This window comes from Aplidium turbinatum, chromosome 2 (genome assembly GCF_918807975.1).
Source record: "Aplidium turbinatum chromosome 2, kaAplTurb1.1, whole genome shotgun sequence".
In the NCBI taxonomy this organism is placed as follows: domain Eukaryota; kingdom Metazoa; phylum Chordata; class Ascidiacea; order Aplousobranchia; family Polyclinidae; genus Aplidium; species Aplidium turbinatum.
Genome location: NC_137473.1, coordinates 44,583,867 through 44,589,866, shown reverse-complemented (window position 1 = coordinate 44,589,866; position 6,000 = coordinate 44,583,867).

Sequence of the window (6,000 nt, the reverse complement as noted above, 5' to 3'; positions counted from 1 at the left end):
ATACGATTTAATGAGAAAGAACTTGCTAAAAGTAATCAAAATGAAAAATTAGTGGGAATGCAATGTAATCATATCCAATCAAAATGTTGGCAAAAACAAACACAAGCAATAATTTCATTGAAAATCTTATTAGCTGAGTGAGAAAACTTGTTGGAAACTCCTTCCTAGCAGTACTTCACAGTTACAGATATTTTCAATCACAAAGACAGGACGTCGTCACCAGGATCAAAAGTATGAATTGCCACTTTTTATTGTGTTGTTGCCTGTAAATTATTTCATCCTCTTGGTGCCGCTAAAGAAAGCTGTTCGTGTAGTGCAATGCTCAATTGCTCATAGACGTGTTCCGACAGCCGAATCATCGCTTTTTGATTTCGAAAAATTTGGGTTTGCTAAACTATTTCCAAAGTATTGTCAGAGCAAACAAACGAGTTCAACTATAACAAATTTATGAGAAATGTTCAAAACAAATTTTATTCTATAAAAAACTTTTTTTCACTGGAATATCTTTTTAAAATAAGTTTGTTTTAAGCAGTACTCAAATTTACTGTACGTTTGTGAAGAATTGTAGAAACTGGGCAGCTTAATAGTTTTAGAAATGAGGGGTGATCGAAACGAACTTTGCTAGTGAAACAAATATAAGGATTGTGAATTTATGTAAATATCGAATGACTAACTTTGAAATTACAGAATCAAGACCAAAACAAATATTGATGACCAAAGCCTATTGCTCACCATCCCTATGGAAAACCATGTTCTGCTGAAACACATCAGCTCAAATCTTACAAAATGTTGTCAGTAATCTTTTTTGCCCCAGAGCCCGTTATTTTTATCACAGAACGACATAACAGCTGTTAAACATTTACCTTGACATTTAATCCAAGCAACAAAGATGAAAAGAAGCAGACCCCCGACCTTTAGACTGGGGAAGAAAGTTTTTACAAAGAATATAATATACATTTGTTATAACGATTTCCCCATGGGACATGCACGACATGAAGAATGATGTTGCGAACAATTTTTCATTTTCAAAATGACGATCAGCGATTACAAACTCCAAAACACGAGATCTCTCGTAAATTTGAAAGAATCGAACAAAAAACGACTCTAAACGTTAGTCCATACGCAAGAATTTATTAGGTTTACTAATTGCAAAAAGAAGAAGGTCATGACATATCACCTTATTGAATTCTTCACGCACACTGCATAAGATACAATCAGACTGAAACAGATCTATGTTAGTCGAGCTTTATGTGCTGCGAGAAATACTACAAGTTAAATGTTTCTATCTGCGACATGAAAATTTTGATTTGAACCATCAACATTTTGATAAACATCGCTTCAAAGAAGTGATTTTGAACAGAGTATTTTCTGAATACCTGAAAACGACATTCTTCTAAAACGAAATGAAATTTCGAAAAAAGGAATAACGATTAAGTTTTCAATGAGACGAAATCCTACAAAGCATGCCAACAGCGCCACGATTAACTATATCTCCTACATTTGATTCAAAAGTGGACCTCATTTCTTTTTTTATATTTGACTACTGGATTCTTTTCATGTTTTGACAAAGGATTGGTAGATTCCGTAATCATTTTAGCTAATTCATTGTTTTCATAACACACTGAGAACCCTCCCAGAGCGAATCGATCATCAGCTTTCCGCCGAAACAGATCTTGCCCCAGACAACAAAATCTGTCGTTTTTACATTGATTCAAAGTCTGTAAACGTGGAATGTAAAAAACGACGGATTTTGTTATCTGGGGCGTGATCATTATAATCTCTTTTGCTTTCTGCTTTTATTTTCTGTTCGCTCGTATACAGAGTGAGGCTCGTATACAAAGTAATTACGTTTTATAACGTGTTTTAATTGTATCTGCGTATTGAGCTAGCTGGTAATCACAGATGGCTTGGAAGGCTGTTGTTTTAACTTCAGTTCTGTTCAGTTGTTTTTACTTACTTCGACATCAGGGGTCTCGAAAAACAACAAATCACAATCTACAACGACTTCGTATTTTTCAGACCTTTCTCATGATTTGCATTATCGTTTCGAACTGATAACTTGACAAAACGAAATCGCTTGGACTTGTTTGCGTTTTTCGTACATAATATAGTAGGGGAAAAGAAACAAATTTTGCTTGATCTAACGTTTCTTGAAATGTTGTAGTTTTGTTTCTAAATTCTAATAGCCCCAGTTAGCTTACAAACAACAAATCGTGAAGCTAATATAGGTAATATCGCATTATATAGGTAGCATTGCATAATATTTGTAATTAAACTGCATTCACAAATATAGGTAATAGCCTGCGACAGAACAACACATCGCAAGCAAAATAAAAATAAATAAAACAAAAACTGACATCAACTGCAGGACCGTTGAGAGGATAATTGAGGCCTGGTACCAATGAGATCCTTGAGCCCCAAATCAGGACACTTCTAAGAAACAAATGCACTGTATCCAAATAAATCGCGGTGGTTTCTCCAAGTTCTCAGGCCCTTAGGTAGGTTACAGGCCCCTAAAATCATCTCGGGCGTTCAAAAGTATTTTCTGGACCCCCTGTCAATGCTATTGTCAACATGCAATAAGCTTGTTACACACATCTTTCATAAAGTTAAGAGGTGGACTTTGTTGTCTCTGGAAATTCTTTATGGACCCATTGCTTATAATTCATGAATCTAAGCGTTGGATTCGATCCTCATCTTTACTTTCATCACAGACCAAACCAGTATAAACTTTGTTAAAATATTTTTGAAAGCGTGTTTTCCATACGCTTGTTTCTTGGACTCTTTTAAGCTTAATATTGATGGAGGAATTGGCGGTTGCTAAATAATACTTCGTCCGTTGTCGCCAGAAAAAATATAATCCTTCAGCAACTTCAGTCGGAGTTGAAGGCTATTGCAGATAATATCGGTGCTGACAATACTGTCATCGAAAAGTGCAACTTCTTGTCTAGTATCCTCAGTTACACCTTTATCATTATCTAAGCGTTCACAACCGCTTTCTGGAGAGTATATGACAGATCTGTCATGTCTCCTGGACAAAACTAATCGGTTTCAAACACAAATCAGTAAAGCGTTGATAAAAAAAATAATGAAATTTCATAAGCCTTTTCACTTCTGTGTCAACAGTAATAGCTTTCTCAATGCTTAGGCCTACTTAGTTTGGTGACTGTATGTCCTTAGAAGTGTAAAAATGTAGCCTCAAAGGCAATGGTTGCATCTTGTGTATGATTGACATGATTTTGGACATACGTTGCAATGCAGAAATAGCCTACGGTAAATTTTGATGTTGTGGCTATCTAGTCTAAGGACAATTTTGTGTTTTTACTCGACTTAAAATTCTAGATAACATTTTCACACAATATGCAAATACAGTATCCTATATATATTTCTTGCATGTTTAGTTGATTTCAGCAACATGGTCCTGTGTTTTGCCATGTTAGACAGGTAGCCACTACCTGGTCTCGCTCCCTGAAGAAGTCAGTCGTGTCTGATTGACGAAACGTCGGAAGAAAAGCAGATTGTCACTTTATACATCGTGTGATAGTTTATTTCAATTTGCACCACTAGAACGCATCATGTTATTTAACTAAATGCCTGGTGAACAGACTCATTCAATTTTCAACAGCAGCCTATACTTCGCAGTTGGCCCATTTTTTTTTTTCAAGCATCGATAAAGATATTAACCACCTAACAAGCAATCAGACGTTCAAGAGGAACAATATCCTGCAGAACAGCTTTGGTAGCTATACTGGAAAGTCGAAAATTTGGTTTTGTACACGATTTCTTTGTGTATTCAGGAAAAATCGAATCATTGCCTGATCAGCCAGACTTTGGAGCCAGCTCCAATGTGGTAATAAATTTATGCAGATCTGTTTCAAGGGGTCTTGACCATTTGCTTTACTTTGACAGATGGTTTACATCTATTCCTCTTGTAACCCATCTGGAAAAATCAAAAATACACTGTTTAGGAACTTGTGGCAGTTAATCGGCTACCAGGGATCACATTATCCGGTGACAAAATCCTTTGAAGTCTGGAAGGGATGCTCATGAAGAAAAGAAAGTTGTGGTTGATGGCACGAAAGTGCGTGTGGTAAAATGGATGGGCAACAGATCTGCCATTTCATTGTCCACCTTTGCTTCTGCTCAATCTATAGGAGATTGCAAACGGTTTGAAAAAAAAGAAAAATGTTGTAAAATGGTGCGTTGCCCTGCAATTGTGAAGGAGTACAATCAGTTTATGGGAGGCGTTGATTTTCAATGTATGACGATTATCCAGCTTTGGTGAAGAAAGCACTACGAACTATTATCCCATTCGCCATGTCGTATTTATGTGAAGCAGGATTTTCTGCCTTGGTGGTGATAAAAACCAAATATCGATCACGAATAAACACTGAAAGAGAAATGCCAATGGCAATTTCAAACATTCTCCCAAGATTCAGAGAACTTTGTAAAACCAAAGCAGCCAACACGTCACATTGAATAATATGCATTGCTTTTTGTTGTTGTATCAATAAACACAACTTCAAAAATAAGTTTCCTCGTTAGCTTTTATTTGCTGGTACGTCGCAAGTCCAGAAAACTTATCCAGAGGCGTCGCAACAAAAAAACGTTTGACAACCACTGTCATAGATATTTTTGGAGTCTTTTAAACTTAATATTGATGATGGGATTGGCGGTTGCTAAATAATACTTCGTCCGTTATCGCCAGAAAAAAATAATAATCCTTCAGCAACTTCAGTCGGAGTTGAAGGCTATTCCAGATAATATCGGTGCTGACAATGCTGTCATCGAAAAGTGCAACTTCTTGTCTAGTATCCTCTGTTACACCTTTATCATTACCTAAGCGTTCACAATCGCTTTCTGGAAAGTATATGACAGATCTGTCATGTCTCCTGGACAAAACTAATCGGTTTCAAACACAAATCAGTAAAGCGTTGATAAAAAAAATAATGAAATTTCATAAGCCTTTTCACTTCTGTGTCAACAGTAACAGCTTTCTCAATGCTTAAGCCTACTTAGTTTGGTGACTGTATGTCCTTAGAAGTGTAAAAATGTAGCCTCAAAGGCAATGGTTGCATCTTGTGTATGATTGACATGATTTTGGTATATACGTTGCAATGCAGAAATAGCCTACGGTAAATTTTGATGTTGTGGCTATCTAGTCTAAGGACAATTTTGTGTTTTTACTCGACTTAAAATTCTAGATAACATTTTCACACAATATGCAAATACAGTATCCTATATATATTTCTTGCATGTTTAGTTGATTTCAGCAACATGGTCCTGTGTTTTGCCATGTTAGACAGGTAGCCACTACCTGGTCTCGCTCCCTGAAGAAGTCAGTCGTGTCTGATTGACGAAACGTCGGAAGAAAAGCAGATTGTCACTTTATACATCGTGTGATAGTTTATCTTAATTTGCACCACTAGAACGCATCATGTTATTTAACTAAATGCCTGGTGAACAGACTCATTCAATTTTCAGCAGTAGCCTATACTTCGCAGTTGGCCTATTTCTTTTTTCAAGCATTGATAAAGATATTAACCACCTAACAAGTAATCAGACGTCCAAGAGGAACAACATCCTGCAGAACAGCTTTGGTAGCTACTGTATAGTCGAAAAATTGGATTTGTACACGATTTCTTTGTTTATTCAGGAAAAATCGAATCATTGCCTGATCAGCCAGACTTTGGAGCCAGCTCCAATGTGGTAATAAATTTATGCAGATCTGTTTCAAGGGGTCTTGACCATTTGCTTTACTTTAACAGATGGTTTACATCTATTCCTCTTGTAAACCATCTGGAAAAATCAAATATACACTGTTTAGGGACTTGTGGCAGTTAATCGGCAACCAGGGATCACATTATCCGGTGACAAAAGAGGTGCTCATGATGAAAAGAAAGTTGTGGTTGATGGCACGGAAGTGCGTGCGGTAAAATGGATGGGCAACAGATCTGTCACTTTATTGTCCACTTTTGCTGCTGCTCAACCAATGGGAGA